Source organism: Canis lupus, chromosome 19 (genome assembly GCF_048164855.1).
Source record: "Canis lupus baileyi chromosome 19, mCanLup2.hap1, whole genome shotgun sequence".
Lineage (NCBI taxonomy): Eukaryota > Metazoa > Chordata > Mammalia > Carnivora > Canidae > Canis > Canis lupus.
The window spans coordinates 34,148,322-34,172,119 of NC_132856.1; the positions used below are offsets into that span (position 1 = coordinate 34,148,322).

A 23,798-nucleotide genomic window follows, 5' to 3' on the forward strand; every position below is an offset into this window, starting at 1 on the left:
CAGGTGGGGAGAACAGAGAGAGTGCTTCTCCCCAGTCCCTAGGGTCCCACAGGGCAGGGGGTCCCTTAGCACAAAATCACCCTCAAACCTAAAGAGAGTACCAGAGTCCTCAATGTTCACTCAACGTGTTTACTGAGTACCATCTACCAGTCAGGACTCTCCTGGTTGCCAGTGACAGGAACTCAGAGGAAACTGCTAAAGCAAAAAGAAGAATTTGATTGGACCCTGTAACTAGACAGTCCAAGAGGGTGGTTCAGGCATGTCTGGACTGGGGGCCCCAGGTAAGACCACCGAGATTGGTCTCATCCATCCAGGGCTCTATCTTTCCCTCTGTGGGCTTCCTTCTAGGGCAGGCCTGCCTCACAGGGTGATAAACATGCCCCCCAGCCACTCCGGGCTGAGCTGCCCTCCCAGAACTTCTAGCAAAAGTCCAGGGCTAATGCTAGCTGGCTCTGGCAACTCCGTCCCCATCCCACAGGCAGAGGAATGTGGGCGTCACACTGGCCAGCCTGAGCGCTGCATGCTCGCCCGCATAAGCCGCCGATATGAGGAGGCATAAACAGAAGATTTACTGAGCCCTTACTCTGTTCCAAATGGCGTACGTGTATTCAAACCTCACAGAGCCCTGTGAGGTCAATACTATGTGTTCTCCCCAACAGGCCGGTGAGTAAACTGGAGCACAGAGAAGCCAAGTTGCTTGCCCTAATCGCAGAGCTGGGAAATAGCAAAGTTGGGCCTCACATGCTCACACTGGTAGAGCTCATCCTTCCAACCATTGCACCACACGCTTCCACCGCTTCTCCCTCCACTCTTGGCACCTGTCCAGACTTAGTCATTTTATTTTTTTGTTAAAGATCTTATTTATTTGAGAGAAAGAGAGAGAGAGAGCACGTAAGGGTCGGGGGAGGGGCAGAGGCAGGAGCAGACTCCCCACTGAACAGGGAGCCTGACATGGGGCTTGATCCCAGGACCCTGGGAGGGAGACATTTACTCAATGAGCCACCCTGGTGTCCCCAGACTGAACCACTTTAGTTCCTCAAATGGCTGAACTTTCTCCCTCTCCTGGCCTTTGCATACACTGCTGCCTCTGTCTGGCCTCGTCCTTCCCCTTCCCTCCTGTTGAACTCCCACTCACCCTCCTGCCTCTGCTGAAGCAGGTCTTTCTTGGGGCGTTGTCCTGACCCCTCAGACTGAGCAGGGCCCTCCAACATCCCTCAGCTCTGGGTATCCCCTGTAACAGGTCATACTTGCCTGCACTTTTTTTTTTTTTAAGATTTTATTTATTTATTCATGAGAGACACAGAGAGAGAGAGACACAGAGAGAGACACACACACAGAGAGAGAGAGAGAGAGAGAGGCAGAGACACAGGCAGAGGGAGAAGCAGGCTCCATGCAGGGAACCTGATGCAGGACTTGATCCCGGGTCTCCAGGATCATGCCCTGGGCTGAAGGCAGCACTAAACCACTGAGCCACCCAGGGATCCCCTTGCCTGTGCTTGATGCTATACCCTTCCAGGTGACAGCCCCACGAGCTGGCTTGGTCACTGCTTTTGCCAGGAATGCGCCACAGCTGGGCAGGCTGTGGGGGACACGCTGGCTCAAGCAGTTGGTTTAGTGTGTCCCGTGGCTGTTCTCACAAAGCACTCTAAAAGTAGTGACTTAAAACCACACAAACATGTTCTCCGTCAGTTCTGGAGGCCAGATACCCGAAAGTGGTTTTGATGGGCTAAGGTGTTGGCAGACCTGGCTCCTTCGGAGGCTCCCAGGGAGACTCTGTTTCCTAGCCTCTCCCAGCTTCCAGAGGCTGCCTAATCCCTTGGCTCATGGCCCTGTCTTCCAACTCCAAAGCCATCAGTGTTGCATCTTCAAATCTCTTCCTGTCCCTCTGTTCCATCATCACAGCATCTTCTATCGCAAGAGACAGGAGGACACCCCCTCATGAGGACCATTGTGATTTCATCAGGTGCATTTAGATAAGCTAGGATATTCTCTCCATCTCAGGATCCTTAACTTCATCACATCTGCAAAGCCTCTTTGGCCATAGAAAGTAACAGAACTGGGTTCTGGTAGGGACATGGAGAGGGTCTACTGTTCTGCCTACCGCAGGGATGAGGTGTGAGGGCTGGAGACCTGGGGGCCTGCTCTGGCACCGGGCAGGAGATAAGCAGTTTGAGGAACTGGAAGCACTTCGTGCTGCCAGAGGATGGGTCACGGGAGGAGTCATTTGGCATCAAGCCTCAGATCTGAGTCAGTTTCTGTGTCTTTAAAATGGAGATAACAGTCCCTTCCTCACAGCCCCGGCTGTGGGGGGATTGGATAAGTCAAGACGTGTGAGGTATGAGCAAGGTGCGTGGCACAGAGAAAGTGCTCAGTAAGTGTTGACAGTTAACAAATGTCTTAGTTGGGTTTCCTCAGAAGCAGACTGAGTCCAGAATACAAATGCAAGACGTTCTTTTGGGAAATGATCCTGGAAAGCCCTGGCAGAGGGTGGGAGGAGATGAGACAGGCAAGGAAGGAAGCCCATGGAGGATATGTTAATGAGGGGGCTGCCCCCGACCCCTGGGGGAGGGAGGGCTGCTCATCTGTGGCCTTCCCGTGTACTGTGTGCAGACAGAAGTAGTCGGTGTGACTAAACTTAGTCATGACTTCATTCGTGATAAGCACTCACCCAGTGACTGGGTGACCAGAGAGCTATTGGGCAACAGGACTGGCCAGGCCGAAGGGACATGGGTGAGCCCCAGTGTGTGCTACAGACATCACGCAAGGTCATCTCCACCAAAGAGCCTTGATTCTTACGACTGTCCACAAAGTGGCACCCCCAGAAGAGTGTGGCTCCTCCTTCCTCGGAAGTGGGCAGGCCAGCCCGGAGGCCTGAGCCTTTGGGCCCCTCAAAGCAGTTAGGAGAGGCTCTTGCTCACCATCATTTACTTTCTCCCCAGTGCAGGTGCCGCTCGGGACAGGCTGAAGCATCGGCGTTCACAGATCTCCACAGTCCTGGGGAGGTCTGACTGCACGTGCAGACAGGCTGCCTGGGCGGCCCGGGGCCGAGAAGCCGAGGGGAAGACGGTGTCTGTGGGTGAATCCCTGGTGGGCACCTCGAGGCCAGAACAGCAGTCCTGTCTCTGGTTACGGAGGAAGACATACAAAAGAAAGTGGGGAGAAGTCTCAAGAGACAGGGAAAGGCCAGCCACTCTGTAGCAGCTGTCACATGGTGCCCTGAGTGCACCTCCCCTCACCCGTGAGGGAGGAAGATCGTTTCCCATTACAGGGAACCAGCAGCCACCTCATGGCAGAAGCTGGGCCCGCAGGAACAGGGTTGGTGTGGACATCAATCAGGACGTCTTCCCAGTCCTCTCTCTGCTTTCAGCCCTGCAGGAGCCCAGCAGATAGGATGGGTCTCTGAGAGGTAGAGGAAGAAAACTCAGTGTTACCTCCTAGTCCCCGTTTCGTTTTTTGGTTTTTGTTTTTTTAAGGTTTTATTTATTTATTCATGAGAGACACAGAGAAAGAGGCAGAGACACGGGCAGAGGGAGAAGCAGGCCCCATGCAGGGAGCCCGATGCAGGACTTGATCCCGGGACTCCAGGATCACACTGTGGGCTGAAGGCAGTGCTAAACCGCTGAGCCACCCGGGCTGCCCTTTGTTAGTCCCCTGTTAGTTAGAGTCTGTGGTCAAAGGGGTGGAAGGCCTGGGTTCTCATTCCAGCTCTGCCATCCACCAGCTATGTGACCTCGGGCAAGTTACCTGGCCTCTCTGAGCCTTTATGACCTTTCTCTCAGTGAACAGTTGATGTATTTCTCTCTCTCTCTCTTTTTAAGTAAACTCTACGCCTGACCTCAAGGTCAAGAGTGGCATGCTCTAACAACTGAGCCAGTCAGACATCCCTCCCAGTGAATGGTTGATTGTAATAGTACCCACCTGATAGAATTGTGATGCCTAGACAAGTTAACTCACGTCCAACGCTCAGCACAGTGCCAGGCATATAGGAAACTGTCAACTTCTCCTACCAGAACAAATCACTTTGCTATAATGAATTATAACTTTCTGCTAACTTTTCAGACCTTTCCGTAGAAGCTTCTTGAGCCAAGAACTCTACCTTGTTTGTTATTTTTCCCAGCACAGTATACAAATATCTTTAAAATACTGATTTCAAAAGTATTTCTGGGGGATCCCTGGGTGGCTCAGCAGTTGAGCATCTGCCTTTGACTCAGAGCGTGATCCCGGGGTCCAGGATCGAGTCCCATGTTGGGCTCCCCACAGGGAGCCTGCTTCTCCTTCTGCCTGTGTCTCTGCCTCTTTCTCTGTGTCTCTCATGAATAAAAAAATAAAGTCTTTAAAAAAATAAAAAATAAAAGTACAGGCTCTGGGAGCTCCTGGGTGGCTCTGTTGGTTGAGCATCTGACTCTTTGTTTCAGCTTAGGTCATGATGGATCATGGGATGGGGCCTCATATCAGGCTCTGTGCTCACTGGGAAGTCTTCTTGAGAGGCTCTCCCTCCGTCTTCTTCTGCCCCTCCCCCCACTTGTGTGCTTACACACTCTCTCTCCCCTTCCCGCCCTCCCTCCCTCTCTCTCTCTCTCTCTCTCTGGAATAAATAAATAAATCTTTAAAAAAAAAATACAGGGCAACCCGGGTGGCTCAGCAGTTTAGTGCCACCTTCGGCCCAGGGTGTGATCCTGGAGTCCCAGGATCAAGTCCCGCATCGGGCTCCCTGCATGGAGCCTGCTTCTCCCTCTGCCTGTGTCTCTGCCTCTCTCTCTCTCTCTGTGTCTCTCATGAATAAATAAATAAATAAAACTTAAAAAAAGAAAAAGAAAAGAAATACAAACTCTGCAACCAGATGCTCCTGGCCCAATCCTGCCCCTGCTGTTTGCATGTTGGGTGACCCTGGGCTAGCACCCAGCCTCTCAGCTCAGCATCCTCATTCTTAAAAAGGAGATAATGCGTTTTTCCAAAGAAGACATATAAATGACCAGCAGGTACATGAAAATGTGCTCAACATCATTAATCCTCAGGGAAATGCAATTCAGAATCACAATGAAGTATCATCTCACAGATGGTAGAATGAACAGCTAGTATCAAAAAGACAAGAAATAACAAGTGCTGGCGGGGATGTGGAGAAAGGGAGCCTTGCACACTCTTGGGAGGAATATGAATTGGTGCAGCCACTGTGGAAAACAGTATGGAGGTGCCTCAAAAAACTATAAAAATAGAACTACCCTACAATCCAGCTTTCCCATTGCTGAGTATTTATCAAAAGTAAATTATAATCACTATCATTAAGAGGTAGCTGCACCCTCATATGCACTGCAGCATTATTCACAACAGCCGAGACCTAGAAACAACCTATACCCATCGACTGATGACGAGATAAAGAAAATATGTATTAGACTATTATTCAGCCATAAAATAGAAAGAAACCCTGCCATTTGCAATCATGTGGATGGACCGTGAAGGCATTACGCTACGTGAAATAAGTCAGAGAAACACAAACACAGTATGTTCTTACTGGTAGGTGCAATCTAACAAAGCTGACCTCATACAATTAGAAAGTAGACTGGTGGTTGCAGGACTGGGAAGTGGAGGAAATAGGGAGAAATTGGTCAAAGGACATACACTTCCAACTATAAGATGAATATATGTTCTGGGGATCTGGTGTACAGCATGGTGACTATCGTTAATAATGCTATGTTATATATTTGAAAGTTGTTAAAGGAGTAGATCTTCAGGGCAGCCCGGGTGGCTCAGCGGTTTAGCACTGCCTTCAGCCCAGGGTGTGACCCTGGAGACCCAGGATTGAGTCCCACATCAGGTTCCCTGCATGGAGCCTTCTTCTCCCTCTGCCTGTGTCTCTGCCTCTCTTTCTCTCTGTGTCTCTCATGAATAAATAAATAAAATCTTAAAATAAAAAAAGAGTAGATCTTCAATGTTATCACCACAAAAAATGAAAAATGGTACTGATGTGAGGGGACACAGGTATAAGTAACCTTGCTGTGATAATGACTTCCCAGTATATACATGTATCACATTATACACCTTAAACTTATATACGTTGTATGTCAATATCCCAGTAAAGGTTTGGGAAAAAAATGGAGTTCATAATATCTCCCTCACAAAGGGCTTGAGGGAGGAAATGAGCTCCTGACCTCTCCCAGCACCTGGCACAGGGCCCAGGCTGGGACACCGGCTTGATAACTGGGACTACGACTGGTCTGTGGCCTTTATAATCCTCTTCACCTGGAGTGTCCCTTTTTTCCTGTCATTCCCCAAGCCTGGCTAACACCCACTGAGGTTGGTTATCAACCACCTTGATGACACTGCCCTGCGCTCCAGGCTGGCTTAGTCCTCTCTTCTGAGTTCTTGAAATACCCCAAGGTTTAGATGCACTTGCCCACAGTGGTTCAGTTCCATGTCAGAACGAGGAGGGGCATATGTCCATTTCAGCCACAGCTGCATCCCCCTGTCTGGCACATGGTCAGCTACACAGTAAATGTTGAGTGAATAAAGGGAACAAATGAGTGGATGGGTAGATGGGATGGGTGGGTGGGTAGACAGATAAATAAATGGATGAATGGATAAATGGACAGATGAATGCATGAGCAGGTGCCAGACTGAAAGGCAGCACTTTGTCCTGTGGGCTGTGAGTAGTGGTGGGTGTGGGGCATCCACAAGTGTGTGGCCTCCAGCCTGGCAATTCAGGCCTGAAGAATCTACATCCTGTCCCTGCCCTGGGCAGGGTGTTTGCTCTACTCTTACTTCCACGATGCAATTAACTGCAAACATCCTTAGTCCAGGAGACAGATTCTAGAAAGTCAAACAGCCCTTCCCTCCCTGACCAGAAAAGGCATGATGGGTCTTGCCACCCACCTAAAGGCTGGCTTCAGGAGCCTTGAGACTGTGTTCCCCCAAAGCTCACAGTCCCATCATTTTTTAAAATTTATTTATTAATAGAAGAACATTATACTCACAAGTCTTCTACTTTATCTCAGGGGTTTCTAGCTTCCTGTGACCTCTTCTGAACTTTATCCCCCTGAAAGATAGCATCCACCCAATAGAAATCATATGTACTCTGTACTTGATTGACATATTACTTTTCCATGATACCAGATACTGTTTATTTGTATAACTGCTGGCGGCTGTGGCCAAGCCCTTGCTATACAGTAATGCAATTTACCTAACCATCCGTCATGGTCAGACAACTGGGTGGTTTATAGGGTCTCACTAGTCCAAGTAACGCTGCGGTTGGGTGCAGAACAGTGTGGCTGGTGTGCAAACTTTGTGTAGAATAGGTGGAGCAAACTGTATATATATACACACACATACATTTACATTTACTTCTGGGCATAAAATACCTCTGGAATGATTCACAAAAAAATGGTGACATTGTTACTTTTGGGGAGAGAGACGGGGAAGAGACTTTTTAACCTGCCTGTATCCTTTGGTATCTACTTTGGCATTTTAAACCAGAAGCATGAATTTTTTTTTAAGATAATTAAATTTACTTAAAAAAAAAAATCTAAGTTTCCTAGTTCCTGCCCTCTCCCACTCCAGGGTGGCATAGGCTTATTGGCTCACTTCCTAAGAGTAGAGTTGGGATGGTGAAAAATAGTAACTTCACAGTAGAGAAGCCCAATGGATACCACCTTGCCCACAAGTTCAAGGTAAGCTCAGCAGTGGTGTCATGTTCCCTTCATAGCCCCTTGACAGGATGTGATAAGAAGGCTCTTCACCTCAGTGGTGTTCTAAAAGCCTATATCCCTGGTCTAATGAGAAAACCACCAGATGAACCTGGATTGGGGGATATTCTACAGAATACCTGCCAGTCCTGCTCAGGATTATCCAGGTATAAAAAGCAAGGAGAAACTGTCACAGATTAGATTGGAGACATGACAACTAAATGCCATGTGTTTCCCTGGACAGTCTTGGAACTGAAAGAGAACGTAAATAGAAAAACCAGGGACATCCAAATCAAGTCCGGATTTTAGTTAATAGAAAACGTGCCAATGTCAGGTTCTTGGTTATGACAAATACACTGTGGTAGTATAAGACATTCATAATGTGAGGACTACTGCTAATCATATAGTAACATGGTAAGATGCTAAGAATGAGGGAAATAATGGGTCAGAGAACTCTCTATATTATCTTTACCACTTTTCTGTAAATCAAAAATGATCCCAAAATATATAATTTACTTTAAAAAAAAAAAGGATTTCTCAAGTTTTCATGAGGAATAAAACAAAACAAGTGGACCTGCCATAAACTCTTTGGAATAAAAGTTCGGGTCCCCTCTTTTCTTCTCTGTCTGTAGTCTCAGGAGCACTGGGTGGGCTGAGTCAGGGAAGAATGGAGACATGACAATCTGATTCAGGCCTGGTGTTTGTCTGGGGTTAGGTGAGTCTGTTCTAACGGGAAAAATTCCTGCCACAATAGTAGAAATAAAATAAGTTCCTTTGATGTTGAGGTTTGAATCATTTATGCATTAGATGGTGTCCAGGCTCTTTCTTTGGTGGAAATGGCTCCAGACGGAGGGAGTCTAGATGCTAGAGTTTTGGTGCCACGTACGGTAATGGCCAGCAAGGTGCCAGCTCAGGTGCGGAGTTTCTGAATCTCAGTTTGCCTTGCTATGAGATGGGATAACGTCTCTCTCTCAAAGAACATGTGAAAGCACTTTGCAAATGATATGAGAGGTTCAAATACAAGACCTCAAACTTGGGGCAGCCCGGGTGGCTCAGTGGTCTAGAGCTGCCTTCAGCCCAGGGCGTGATCCTGGAGACCCAGGATCAAGTCCCGCATCGGGTTCCCTGTATGGAGCCTGTGTCTCTGCCTCTCTCTCTGTGTTTCTCATGAATAAATAAATAAAATCTTAAAAAAAAAAAAAAAGACTTCAAACTTTTCTGTCGTGATCCTAAGGGTAGGAGATGGATAGTGAGGGGTTGAGGGTAGGGGTGGGTGTAATCCAGAGCTGGCATCCTCAAGATATGCTTTTGGGATGGGGATGGGATCTCAGATTTCATGACAACTTGACATCTATTTAGTCCATGTTAGCTATGCACGAAGGGCCAGGGTCAGCTTCCCAGGCATGTAACCCATGCAGGTGTTACGGTTCTGTGCTCAGAAGGGCCCAGGACTTGATGCTCTGCTGTCACCATCTTGAAATTCTTCATAATTTCTGGATCAGGAGCCCTGCATTTTCACTTTATACCAAGTGCTGCAATTATGTAGCCGGTCCTGCTGATTGCACTCATTCAATGTGTACAGGTGTGTGTGAGGGCTACAAGGCACCTGGGGGGATCCCTGGGTGGCGCAGCGGTTTGGCGCCTGCCTTTGGCCCAGGGTGCGATCCTGGAGACCCGGGATCGAATCCCACATCGGGCTCCCGGTGCATGGAGCCTGCTTCTCCCTCGGCCTGTGTCTCTGCCTCTCTCTCTCTCTCTGTGACTATCATAAATAAATAAAAATTTAAAAAAAATATATTAAAAAAAAAAAAAAAAGGCACCTGGGATTTTGAGGGCAAGGAGGGAAGGAGTGGCAGACGGGTAGAGGAGGCTATGGCCTCCAGGTCAGGGAGCAGGAATTCCTAGGGAAAATGCTGGGAGGGGAGGTAGGATTCTCAGAAATTCTTCCCATACTGGGAAGCTTACCTTTTAAAGTCCTAAGAAACCTCCAGCAGATATTCCGTTTCTGGTGCTGGGATGGATTTGTTTCTGGAGGGAGAGTGGGTCTGTGTCAGGATCGCGTCCCGCTCCACACCAGCCGGGGGTACTGGGTGTGCCCTGGACGCCAGCTGCCGTTTTGGAGGTGTTTACCCTCAGGGAAGAACAAACCAATAAAGGGAGCTGAAAGGGCCCCCACTTACTTTCCTTGATTCCTGTTCAAGGCTGAGTCTGAGCAGAGGGATCTGTGATTTCTTTGGGCAAATGGCTGGGATTTTGAGAGTCAGGGACAGTAGATTCTGGTTAAGAACCCCAGTCCTGCGGATCCCCGAGGAAGGAAATCTGGCTAACAGGAGAAGGAGGAGGCTTGGATCGTGGCCTGAGCCTCAGCCTTTTGCTTTGTGCCTGAACCCTTGGAGGCTGGCCAGCCCCCTTACCTGCCCCTGACCGTCCCGCACCGCCCGCAGCCGCGGCCCACCGGGCCTGCCCTGCACCTGCCCCCACCTGGGAGCGCACCCCCCACAAAGCACCGAGGCCGCCCGACCTCCTCCTCTGCGGGCTCTCCCAGCTGCTCACGCTCCGGCGTCTCTCCCTGTGACCGCTCGGCGCGCTGGACGATGGCACAGTGGGTGTCTGCCAGGCACCCAAGGTCTGTTGTGGGTTGTTTCTTTTTTTTTTAAGATTTTATTTACTTATTCATGAGAGACACTCAGAGAGAGACACAGAGACACAGGCAGAGGGAGAAGCAGGCTCCCTGTGGGGAGCCCGATGCAGGCCTCGATCCCAGGACTCCAGGATCATGCCCTGAGCCAAAGGCAGATGCTCAACCACTGAGCCACCCTGAGGCGTCCCTCAAGGTCTGTTTACAAGGGTTTACATACGGGGTGCCTGCCTGTCCCCAGGCCCCGTGAGAGTTCAGTGATGCCCTGTTAGTGCAACAGAGTAAGTGGCTAAGGGTGTGGGCTCTGGAGTCAGGGAGACCTGAGTTCCAATCCTGGCCCCACTGATGTGATCTTGGGCACCTCCCCCAGAGTCCTTGAGCCTCAGCTCCCCCTCCTCTCAGGGGTGGCTGGTGTCCCGGGTTTGTTGAGAGAATGTATAGGTGAGAGCCCAATCACCTGGCTGCTCATGTCACTGTTGTGACTGACGGGAGGGTGAGGACCACGCTAGACAGACAAATAGCACAGTGGCACCTAACAGCCGACACGGACTTACCAGGTTCCAGGCAGTGTTCTAAGCGCTCCACGTGGGACTCATTGAGTCTTTATGAGAACCCTGTGAGGCTCGGATTATTATTTTCCCCAGTATATAGAGAGGAAACCTGATCTTCAGCAGGTTATTAAGTGATTTGCTCACATTAAAGAGGAGCTGGAATTTGAATGCAGGCGTCTGGCTGCGACTCTTGTACCGGCGCCCACCAGCTACGCCAGCCCTCAGCCACCACCACACTCTCCCCGTGTCCCCAGAGCCTGGGCTGGACCACTACCAGCCTCTTCTGACCCAGTGCTGGGTGCCCCCACTGCCTAAGGAAAAAGCCCTTTGTCTTGAAATGTTTTAGCTTTCCAGGTAGCTAATATTTACTGAGCAAAAGCCATGCCCCTGGAACTGTGCAAAAGATTAAAGCATTTCATTTAACCCTCAAAATGACCCTGAGTTAGGCTCTCATTGTTACCTCCATCTCAACTCAGAGACGGGAACTGAGCTCAGATGGCTTTTATGTAAGTTGCTCAGGGTCACACATAGGACACAGCGGAGTGGGGACTTGAATGCAGGTTTGTGCGGCCCTCCTCCCCTGATGGAAGGAGACAGGTCCCTTCCAACAGCCGGTCCTGGGAGCCCACTGAGCTCTCCTTCGGTCTGGAAGTCAGTCCATAAATCATAGCAGCAGACTGTGGCAGGCTGGAAGAGAGACCTTCTCCCTGAATCCAAGAATGTGATGAAGTCAGGGTGAGCTGGTCCCCTACCAATCCCCTATCTAGCCCCCAACCCTCAGGCTAGAAGAGGCAAGTTCTAGCCTCACTGGGTTTCCAGAAAGGCTGGTTTTCCTGGAAGGCAGGATTAGAAGGGAGTTGCTTAACCTTCTAGTGAATAGCAGAGGGTGAGTCAGCCCTCCTCCTGGCTAGGTGTTGACCCACTTGGAATCTGGGGGCTAGATACGGTGACATCACAGGATCCTCCCCTCCAGGCCTGGCACCTAAATGGCCTGAGTCTACATAGAGACCAGGGGCTGGAGCATGATGCTGGGGGCATCCCATCCACATTTGGGGCCCCTTCTCTCCCTGATTTGGGTGTTTCGGTTTTTTTTTTTTTTTTTTTTTTTTTACAGATTTGGCATGGTTATTCTGCTCCCTCTTGTCCCCACCCCAGGACATCTCAGCTGGATACCAGGTTCTATAAACAACTTCCTTTGATTGGTTGTTTGATTTAAAAAGACAAAAACCGTTCTGGAGATAGATGGTGGTAATGGTCACGCAACACTGTGAATGGACTCAATTCTACTGACCTATGCTCAGGAAGGATTAAAATGGTATTATGTATCCTTTACTACAATTTTTAAAGACAAAAAAGAAAAAAAATTCATTATGAAAATTTTCAGAAACACACAATAGTAGAAAAAATGTTCCCACAAAGTTCCATATATGTCTCCCTGAGCTCCAACCATCAAGGGTTCTGTTTTGTTTTAGTTTTTTTAAGTAGGCTCCATGGTCACCTTGGAGCCCAATGTGGAGCTTGAACTCAGGGCCTTGAGATCAAGACCTGAGCTGAGGGGATCCCTGGATGGCTCAGCAGTTTGGTGCCTGCCTTTGGCCCAGGGCGCAATCCTGGAGTCCGGGGATCGAGTCCCACATGGGGCTCCTGGCATGGAGCCTGCTTCTCCCTCCTCCTGTGTCTCTGCCTCTCTCTCTCTATCATAAATAAATAAAATAAATCTTTAAAAAAAAAAAAAAGAAAGAAAGACCTGAGCTGAGATCAAGAATCAGTCACTTAATCAACCGAGCCATCCAGGCCCCCTGAACTTCAAGGTTTTTGCTATACTTGCTTCATCTACCCTTGTTTTCTTTCTAAAAGTATTTTTTTTTTAGTTTATATTAACTTTTTTAAAATTTATTTAAAGATTTTATTTATTCACGAGAGACACACAGAGAGAGAGAGGCAGAGACACAGGCAGAGGGAGAAGCAGGATCCATGCAGCCCGATGTGGAACTCGATCCTGGGTCCCAAGGATCACACCCTGGGCTAAAGGCGGCGCTAAGCCGCTGAGCCACCCGGGCTGCCCAGGCACTCCTTTATAAAAGTATTTTAAAGCAAACCCAAAGGATGCCTGGGTGGCTCAATGGTTGAGTGTCTGCCTTCAGCTCAGGTCCTGATCCCGGGGTCCTAGGATGGAGTCCCACATCGGGCTCCCTGCATGGAGCCTGCTTCTCCCTCTGCCTGTGTCTCTGCCTCTCTCTCTCTCTGTGTATCTCTCATGAATGAATTAAAAAAAAAAAAAAAAAAGGCAAATCCCAGACATTTTGTCATTTCACCCCTACATCGGTAATTCATCTCTTACAAAGTGGAGACATCTTCACATGGAATCTCAATTCTATTAATCACACATACAACGAACAATATTCTCTCTCTTTTGGAAGATTTTAAAATTATACCTGTAGCTCCTTGTAATCACAGTCATACTTTGTGCTATTTTTCACTTTCTACTCTACTATAAAGGTTATTATGCTTATTGCTTTTCTTCTGTTTGCTTTCATTAGACTATGAATTCTACAGAGACAGGAGTCTTTGTTCACCGACGTATCCTTAGGCTTAGAACAATGCCTGGTATATACAAGATGGCTCAATGAATATTGGCTGAATGAATGAGACTATAAATAACTTAGGGCAATCTGAAAATATACCAGCATGCAATTGAACAAAATAAAATAAATTAAAATTAAGCAGGAAGCAGGAGAGGTTATGAAAATCAGAGAAAGAGGAGGCCAGGAGAGAGGCTACATCTGGAATAGGCCCCGGGGACTGACTTACTACAGATAGGTCACCAGTCTGGCTCGGAGCTGTGATATACCTACTTTTGTTTTTGGGGGTTTTTCCCTAAATGAAGACTGGGGACACCTTTGCTATCAAAATAAAGAATTATTTCTTCTTTGAGTAATAGAGTTGTATGTTTCAGAAAGCTATTCCTGGGGTGCTTGGGTGGCTCAGTCAGTTAGGTGTTTGCCTTCGGCTCAGGTCATGATCCCAGGGTCCTGGGATGGAGCCCTGCATGGGGCTGTCTGCTTTGTGGGGAGTCTGCTTCTCCCTCTTCCTCTATCTGCCGCTCTCCCTGCTTGTGCATGCTCTCTCTCTTTCATAAATAAATAAAATCTTTAAAGAAAAAAAAAAAAGAAAAAGAAAGCTATTCCTTTATTACCCTAAAGTGGGTGATGGCATCTGTTGAAGTTAACACTCAGAGCAGGCGCATCCTAGGTGAGGCTCCAATACCTGCCTGGTCCTTTGCCCTTTTGGCCCTGGAAGCACCTCCTCCCCTCACCTGTAACAGTCACTTCTCACATCTTTGCTTCCCTTCTTATTAAAAACTAAAGAGATATACAACTATTGAATTATTATGTTGTATGCCCGGAACTAATATAATGTTATGTCAATTTTATCTCAGTTAAAACCAAAACCAAAACCAAGGAGAGCTCTTTCTGACGGCTACCACATTTTCCAACCTAAGTATCAAACAATGAGATTTCAGGTGTGTGGTGGGTGTCACATATGGGTAAAAATGGTAGTGAAGACACCGGTTTGGATACCAAGGTGTTGGGATTTGGGGGGCTATTAGGAAGATTTATGAAGATGATGAGAGAGACTATTTGAATTCAGGATTGTTCCAGAAAATTGGAGCTGGGCAGCCTCTGGAAGTATGGGGCATTGCTCTTCCAGATTCTTCTAGATGTGGGGTGCATGGTTAACTTAGCACATGGGTAGAGGCCAGCTCAACCTCCTCCTTCCTCCCTTAAGCCATTCTAGTTTCTTACCTATTCAAGAGATTTATGCCCCAGCAGGCAGACCCTGTTCAAAACTCTGGTCAGCTCCTTTCTGACCAGCTGAGCATTGGGCTGGAAGCCAGGCAAGAGGGCGACTTCACCCACATGGGACTAGGAGGATTTACCAAGTGGCCACCATGTGTCCAGCATCATGCAAATGCTACTGCTAATTTCTCAACTCCCCTAGTACCATAGTTCAAAAGATGAGGAACACGAGTCAGGGAGGTGACCTGATTCAAACAGCAGCCAGTAACGGTAGTACTAATAAAGGTAATAATAGTACATTAATAACAGCAATAACGATAGAATAACGATCCATTGTATTGAGCTCTTTTGTGTCAGCTCCTTCCCGCTTTATGTGTATTTGCTCATGTAGCCCTCACCACTACCCGGTGAGATGGGTACTATGGCAAACCCCATTTTACACAAGAGAGGGACAAGGCGCACACAAGTAGGGACCCTTATCCCAGGTCCCACGTCTAGAGGGAGGGAGAGCTCAAACCCAAATGTGGCTGATCTGAAAGCCTCTGGTCTCTTCGGGGCCACCTTAGCCATAGCAATGACTTACTACAGCAGCAAACGTTTCTGCAGTGCTTTGTGTGGCTCTGACGGCCGGAGGCGGGCCTGCCCTACAGATAGGCCCTCGGATCCTCACTGCCAGCCGGGGCGGGGGCTGCCTCTCTGTGCTCGGTTTCTCATCTAGAGAAAAAGGCTTGCTCTGACGCCTGACTTGCTTCTTACGCGTCACCGAGGATGGGGCCAGGCACACGGGAAGCGCTCCCTCAGGTATTATTGTTACTACTTGTATTATTAGGGATAGGAGCCCCTGCTCTCCAGGGCTCATCAGAAGAGAAGTTTCTGTCCGGCGCACACCGTGGGCCAGGGCAGGGCTCTGCCCAGAGGCCTTCAGCTCCTACCATGGAGCTGCCCCTCTTCCGTGTCCCCTGGACGCCCTCGGGGAGCCAGGCTGGCCAGGCTCACTTTCTGGGGACAGTGCGAGTCACGCGTCCCACCCCGCGAAGGGCCCGGGAAAGGGGTTCTGGCCGGAGTGCCGAGGAGCCACCGTGGACGCGGTGGGTACCTCGAGGCCTTGCCACGCCGCTATCATTTTGACTGTGATTATAGGTGAACAACGGAGACCTGGCCAAGGCCCCGGGACTGATCGGGGGAGGAGCCAGCCCTTGACCCTGGGCCCGTGGGACGCAGGGCTGCCCACTTACCTGCGGAGCTGGCCACGGCACACCTGGCCTCTCCCCTGGCCGCTGCCCGCTGCCGGCTGCATCCGTCATCAGCATCCCTTCCTTCACCCCGAAGGCAGCCCCAGCCCACTCAGGGCCTGGTGGGCCAAGAGCCACGTCTAGCAGATGCTCACCACAAGGCAGTTCCACACAAGCAGCACGTCATGTGCTGGGGGCTGGGGAGAGCCTGAAAACATCCTCCTGCTCTGGGACCTGAATCAGAGCCCCCAAGAGACTCTGAACGTCACCTTAAGTCAGCCAGAGGAGAGTGGATGCCCATTGGCAGGAGGGAGGCAGAAGAGCCTGGAGGGGTGGTGGTGGTGGTGGTGGGGTGGTGGTGGAGAGTGGAGGTCAGCCGCCCGGCAGGGAACCCAGGCCGGGGTCAGCTAAAAGAGAAATATAATGTGGGCTAACGCGCAGTAGGCATTTTCCATGTGCCCTTCACATGGATTGTCTCCTCACATCAACCAAAGTGATGACGTGCTATTATTACTCCCGTTTCACAGATAGGAAAACTGAGGCATGCAGGTGTGTCTGAGGCTGGACCCGGTGTTCCTTCATACTGCATGGACTCTGCTGCCTCCTGGGGCTGGGAACTGGGCCCTGGCAGGGCTTAAGGGTCAGGAAGACACAGGCAGGCGCTAGACTTCCTGCCCCTGTGAACGATGGAGGGACCCTCAGGCTAGGCCGGAGGAGCTCCCTGGTAGCCCACCTAAAGCAACTGTTTTCTCCTCAGCGCCCTGGACACCAGTGACCAGTAGAGACCTTAGTGTCGGGGTCAGGGAACAAGGGTCCTCATTCTGGACTCCTCCATCCCTCCCTGGGCTTCCCACTCTATAGCTCCTATGTCTCCCCGGGGGCAGTTCCTGGCACAGTATGTGCTTAGCAAATATTTGTCAAACGGATGAGTGAGCCAACAAAAGAATGAAAATATATAGCCTTTTCTCTCAACATCTCCCTTTTTTTCTCTTATATTACCGTATTTCATATTTTGTCCATCATAGGAAGTACATTTTCCACATTTTACCACCTGCAATTGGGTCAATAAATCTCACAATTGCTGTCAGCAAGGTTGACAGTTGTGATAAAACTGTCGTTGCCTGAAAAATACCTTGATCCGTTTATTTCAACCCTACTTTTCTCTTTATGTACAGAGAGATGATAGGTCATAAGATAAAGGAAGTTTTCCAATGAGGAAAAAGATAAACATCCTAAGTGAGAATAGCTTTCTGTCAGTGTAATTGGCAGATTTTTTTTTTCTTAGCAGCATAGGAAATAATGATGTGTTCTTATGATCCAAAACACTTTGGAGTCAGCGACATACAGCATGTCATGAGCATCTGAGTACTGAAGGTGAAAACAAGCTAATAAGCCCTGAGCTCTTTCCAGGCTTTACATTCGCTAATTATAACCTAGATAATTACCACCTAGATATTATTATGATTCCCATCTTACCAGTGGGGCGACCGAGGCACAGAAGAGTCAAGTAACTTCCTCATGGTCACCCAGCCCACGAGAAGCAGAGCCAAGACTTGGCCAGCAGCAGTTTCCTACCAGAACCTGGGTGCCAACCACTGGCATACCCTGCCTCCCACTCCGTAAGTGAAGAGAAACAATGAGATTATTATTTTCTATTTGTAACACCTGCTGGGGTAATGCATCGGTCTGTCAACATCTATGGAGCACTTACTGTGTGTGGAATGAGCCCTGGGTGGGGGGGGAAGGAGAATCTCAGTGAAAAGACCCCAGGCCCTTCTAAGTGTAGCAGGTCATTCTAGGTGTACAGAACTGCCACACACCACACTAACTTAAGCATTCACGTAATGGTCGCAGACGATTTCAGGGCAAGCTGGGCATTTTAAGTACTAGTAGGAGTAGAATGGAGGGCTTCAACCAGTGGGACGTACCAGGAGGGCTTCATGGAGGTGATAGCTTAAACCCAAAAACCTCCTCCAGGGCTTCAACCAGGACTTAACAGTACAGCTGCCTTCTTACCAGAGCAGGAGGCAGATTTCACAGGGAGATGGTGCCCTTGCCCACAGTCTACTTTGCCCCCTCATGGCTGTCCCAGCTGGCACTTTAGCCCAGACCTTGGCCTTGGCCCTTCTTCTGAGCCAAGCAGGCTATGAGTCAGGGGAACACAATGCCTTGAGGCTCCTGAGGGGCAGAAACCCAGCCCAGCTGCTGTGTACTCTCTGGGCAAGGACAGCCACCAAGTCTCAGATGCTGACAGAGAGGGTGGCTTCTCTATGCCAAGGCCACTGGCTTCTCCTTGGCTTGCCTGGGTGAAAGACTGGTCACTTCAGGCTGCCTGGTGACTGGTGGAGCTCTGGGTTCAAGTCCTAGATCGGTTATTTACAAGCATGACATTGGCTTGCCTTGCAGAGCCTGTTTCCTCTTTTCTAGAATGGGATCTCAGCAGTACTGACATTGCAGTATTTCTGGGAGGACTTAGAGACAATGGCAACTAGTGAGCACTTAGGAATGGGAGCTGCTTGATGGGGCTGGGCACCATGCTGCTGCTAGGCAGGGTGGGAGATGCCTGCAGGGGCCAGAGTCAACTCTTGGGTGCCTGGGAGGAGCCAACAGTGTATCTTCTCTGAGCCGCAGCTGAGGTCTCTATAGAACAGGGGTAAGAGCAGGAGGGGCTGCCTTACATTATTGTGATTCCGTGACAAATCTGCATACAGTAGGCACTTAATAAATATCAGGTTTTGTGATGCTCTTGCCCAGCTCTGGCAAAAAAACTTGTCTCCATTGTTTTTCAGGAAGGGAAAAGCACAAAGAGGCGGAGGACATTTCCCAAGTCCCGCTGTGGAAAGGCCTGGCTGAAGATCCTCAGGCTGTACCATCAGCACCCACCCCCTCACCCCCCAGCTCTGATGAAGAGTCAGGGTGTGCAGATGATAGTGCTCAGGCTGGGACAGCTGCCTCGGCTGCTTGCATCAGCTAACAGCACCCAGGGTTTCTGACTCCTTGTCTAGCTTGTCTGCTGACTCAGCCTTCTCCTGTGTGGTCATCCTCCCTGGACAGGAGGTGCCTGTGAGCTCTGCTACGAGTGCCCGAGGGGACAGCTGCCCCCAGATTCCCTGAGTCACCAACGAGAAGCGGGACAGTGAAACTAATGTGTGTTCCCCACAGGATTTCTTTTAAGCCTCAAACCCCTGAAAGCAGATGTCAGGTGTCCTTAGCCCCATGTTATACAGGAGAAACCCAAGCCCAGAGAAGTAAAAATATCTGCCTGAGGTCACCCAGCTCAGACATGGAGGGTAAGGCTCCTAACCGACTGGAGGGAAAAGGCAAGGGAAGGAGGGGCAGGAAGCTCTGGGGTGATCGAGTGTGCCCCACATCCCCTCGCCCCTTACCACTTCGTAGCTGCCCTGCCCTGGAATTAGCATCCCTCCGTCCCAAGTGCACTCTAGGGAGCTGAAGGGAGCTGGAGCATAAAAAAATCCAGCTCCCAGGTCCCTGAGCCTGCCTGTTCCAGGCCATCCCCAGGGTCCCCCTGTGGTACTGCTGGGGCCCCGGCTGCTCACAGAGATAACCCGCTTATTACCACACCGTGTGTCAGCTGCCTCTCCTCCCCATCCTACTTCCCCTCCCTTGCTTCCACTTCCTGAGAGCCTCACCTCAAGATTTGCTTCTGGGATCGTCTAAACCAGGTTCATCATCTTCTCAAACAGGCGTGGTTTTGCCCCCAGGGACATCTGGCAAGGTCTGGGGACATTGTTGTCATGTTGAAAGACTGGGGAGATGCTACTGGCTTCTTGTGGGTAGAGCCCAGAGATGCTAAATACCCTACGATGCACAGGACAGTCCCAACACAATGATCTGGCCCCCGATGTCAATAGTGCCGAGGCGGAAACTCCTTGAGCATAAAGTAAGACAGTGAGGGGCCCCTTCCTGGAGATGGCCAGGACAGCTAGCATCCTAGCCTGAAGGGAATGGCTGCCAGAGCCCGAGGATGCAAAGGCTAGGTGGGTAGGAACCTAGCCCCTGGCATCCCCTGGCTTTTGCCTGACTCCACCTCTTCCCCTCCTCCTCCCCTCTATTCCGTGTGGGTCTGCTGCTGTCACCGCCCCACAACACCATCCAGTGCCAAGATGGGCAAGCAAGGCCAGGCTTGGCCTGTCAGCATACCCTCTCCCCGGGTCATGCTGATTTGTTCAGGGAGGCACATGACTCGAGGTGAGCCAATCAGAATGTTCTCTGGGACGTTTCTGCCAGAGACTCTCTCCACTAGGGCACCCCAGGGCTGGCAGGACGTGGTCCCAGGGTAAGCAGGCATCAGCAGACAGGTCGAGGACTCCACAGACCTGCTGATAATGCAGAGGGGAGCCCAGTGCTGACTGCTGATGACAAATGGATGCTTCATGTATGAATCAGAGCCTTCCCTTTTTTGGAATTGCTTTGGGTCTTGACTAATAAGGCCCTGTCTCTCCCCCTGGGCTGGGAATTTCCTGTTCTTTTATCTCCTCCCCAAGCTCTGAGCCTGGCCTCCTCCCCTTCTGAGAGCCTGGTGACCCCACGGTGGGGTCATCCAGCCACTCCTCTAGGAATGCAGGTTACTCACCTGTTGTCTGGCCGGTGGGGAACACCTGACCCAGAGTCTCATCCCATCGCAACGGATGACAGAAGGCTGGCTGGGAAGGGAGCAGGGGATCCCTGTAGGATCCCCTGGGGCAGTGGTCTCTTTGGGCTTCTTTGAGGCCCTGATGTCACCTAGAGACGGCTCTAGGTGATGATGATCCCCTGCCCTCACATCACTCTCTTTTGGTCTTGTCTTTTCTTTTCTTTCTTTCTTTCTTTCTTTCTTTCTTTCTTTCTTTCTTTCTTTCTTTCTTTCTTTCTTTCTTTCTTTCTTTAAGATTTGAGAAAGAGAAAGTGAGAGACAGAGTGATCACAAGCAGGGGGGCGGAGGGCAAAGGTAGAGGAGACTCTGCTGAGCCGGGAACCCCACATAGGACTCGATCCCAGGACCTTGGGATCATGACCTGAGCCCAAGGCAGACGCTTAACCCACTGAGCCACCCAAGCGCCTGCCTCTTTTGTTTTTTGTTTTTTCTTTCGGTTTTTCACGGGAGCTGTGGAGGGATTTTGGACTGGGCTTAAATCCTGAATCTGAGGCTTCCTGGCTGAGTAAATCTGAGCAGTGCGCTTCCTCCCGCTGAGCCTCCGTCTCCTCCTGTGCCAAATGTGGATGCTGATGATACCACGCTTCAGGGGCGTTATTGGGAGAAATTAAAGGGTTTGGTACCGGCAAAGCCCTTAGTGTCTGGCTCTTAGCGGACAATCAACATGTCGGGGGAATCATAATATTCTGGAAATATTTTCCGTTTGAAAAGTAACAAGGAGCTGCCTGGGGCCCCTTGAGACCCCTCCTGTCCTAGGCTAGCGGGGCAGGCGAGGATTCCTCCTCTCTGGCTGGCCGTCAGGAGGTGGGTGTGGGGGCTGGACACGCTCCCCCCGGGGACCTCCCTGCCCTGGCCAGTTGGTGCTTGGCGGTGCAGGGCCAGGCGTTCGCAGCCTCCCCTCCGGCACACCCAGCCCCCCACCCCATGAGTCAGCCCCACTCATTAAGGCACAGCAACCCGCAGTCACTTCCTGGCGGCCCCAAACAAAAGCCTAGAACCCGTAGTCCAGGAACTAGCCCCTTATCACTCCTCAGGCCTGATAAGAAGGGCAACAGGGTCTGAGTCAGCAGGGAGTAGCTGTTTCATGACTCCCCTGGCCTTAGGTCTGCTCCCAGCCCAACCTGGGGGCTCAAGCCCCTCCACTTCTATGCTCTTCTTCACAGCCATGCTGCCCTGCAGCATCATCTCCAGAGAAACTCTAGAAGCAGCAGCAGAGGCCATGCAGTAGGATACTCCGGGAGTTTGTCACATAGGTAGGCTCCCTGGAGCTCTGGGAGTGGGGCAGGAGACAGGATCAGCGAGAGTGGGGAAGGAGAAGGTGAAGGGAAGGATGGGCCCACGCCCTCCTGCTGGAGCACTCCAGAGGGAGGAGTTCCAGCAGCAGCCCCCTCAGTGGCCCCTCAGCGGTCCACCCAGCCCTGCTCTGGTCCAACTATCCTCCACCCAGCAACTGGAACCACCCACTTTGAAGCCACATCTACTTGTTCCACCCCTGCTCAGAACCTTGCTATAGCTTCCCACTGTCCTGGGGGCGGGGGAGAGGCCAGGTTTTTTCCTGACTCCCAAAGCCTCACTCCTGTCATGCTCCACATGGGGCTACTGGCAGTTCCAGAAAAGGAACTCCTCGCACTTCTGCATCTCTGCTACCAGGACCCAGAGGCGGGGGGTATCAGAACTTTCTGGGTAAGTGGGTGGAGGAATGAGGGAAGGCTTCCTGGAGGAGGTGGCATAGTAGCTGTCCTGGTATTCTGACAAGAACGAGAGAGGCAGAAAAAAAGGAAGGCAGCTGGTTCCCAAATAAGCCAACAACTCCAATTCACATTGCTTCCACCTGAGCAAGGAGCCTGGCTTCTTCCCAAGCAATGGGCGCTAGTGGAAAGAGCAGGAGGCTCAGGACTTATCACCTATGTGACCTTGAACAAGTGTCTATCCCTCATCTCCCCTTAAAACAGGCTGAGGCCACCTGTCAGGGCTGCCAGGGGAGAGGAAAGCTTGCAAAGTGTATAAATGCCCAGTAGGTGCTTGAGCCATTTGATCTGTGATCTCTGGGGCAGGCTCTTGGTTGCTTCTCTGGTCTGGGTCAAGGGAAAGGGCCAGGGTTGGGGGTTGGGAGAACGAGGCCAGGCCAACCCGGATTTTCCAATTGTTTTTGGCTGCATGTTTGCTCCTTGCTGCTGGGAGGAAATTCTCTGCACAAAGACAGGAAAGCAGAGGTACTCTGTGGCAAAAGCAAAGCTCACAGTGGCGCCTGGTATGATCCGAGGGTCTGCAACACCTAGAGAACCAGCCAGGGGAGGGTGTGAGCACAGGCTCCCTCTCATCTTGGCGGCTTCCAATTCAGCTCCTCCCCCATTTTTTTTTCAAATTCACAACCATTAACTGAGGACCTTCTATAGAGTACCTGGAAGATAGTAATCTCTCACCAATTGTGGTCTAAAGAGAGTTTATGATATATAAGTGTGTGTATATGTGCACTGTCACGGCTTCAGTGAAGAGTCATGTACATGCTGCATAATTCACTCACAGTAGGTATACCGTATCATTAGTGAATTTACACAGCAGTTCAACCACCCACACAAATGAATTTCCAACACTTCCATCACCTATTTGCCCATCTTCAGTCAATTCCACCTTCAGCCCCAGACAATCACTGGTCTCCTTTCTGTCTCTATAATTTTGCCTTTTCTATAGATCCCCACCCTCTAAAAAAAAAAAAAAAAAAAAAAAGTAAAACCCTAGGAAGAACCCTGTTCTCTCTCAGGCCTGAAAAGGGGAAGACTTTTAGGGCAAAATGGGTATGTCCAAGAGGTGGCCTAGAGATGTGTCATGCAGGGCCTGGCCTCTCCTGGTTGAACTCAAAGGACTCCCAGGAGAGTTCTGGGTCAGAGAGGCCGGGCTGAGGCGGGGCCTGCATGTTCCACAGACAGTGATTAAAGTGTCAGCAGCAATGGTTAGTACTCAGGGCCTGGCCTGGCCATGTGTCACTACCGCTAGCCCCCACCCAGGAAGAAAGGATAGGTCTGGATGCAGATGCTCCCCTTGCCCCCACCCCCACCCCACAGCTTGGATGGTGAAGGTCAGGCCTGCTGTCTGCATGGGCCTCTAGCCTGAATTGCTGGGCCCGGGGCTGGGCTGGGGGGCAGGTGCAGGGTATAGTGTGGGAGGGGGGCTGCTCTCCTGGCCCAGCCAGTTCTAGTCCCAGCTGGAAAGGCTCATATTCTCAACTCTTGCCTTTGGGTCCCAAACC

At 50.4% G+C, this 23,798-nt stretch overlaps 1 long non-coding RNA gene across 1 annotated transcript; it reads right to left on the minus strand.

Moving 5' to 3' along the window:
* Nucleotides 1–1,116: 1,116 nt before the first annotated feature.
* Nucleotides 1,117–23,483, minus strand: LOC140610113 (uncharacterized). Its single transcript, XR_012011901.1, has 4 exons — nt 19,548–23,483; nt 9,642–9,704; nt 6,969–7,030; nt 1,117–3,399 (listed from the first exon to the last, which is right to left on the minus strand). It is a non-coding gene; the product is annotated as an uncharacterized lncRNA (long non-coding RNA).
* Nucleotides 23,484–23,798: the final 315 nt, after the last annotated feature.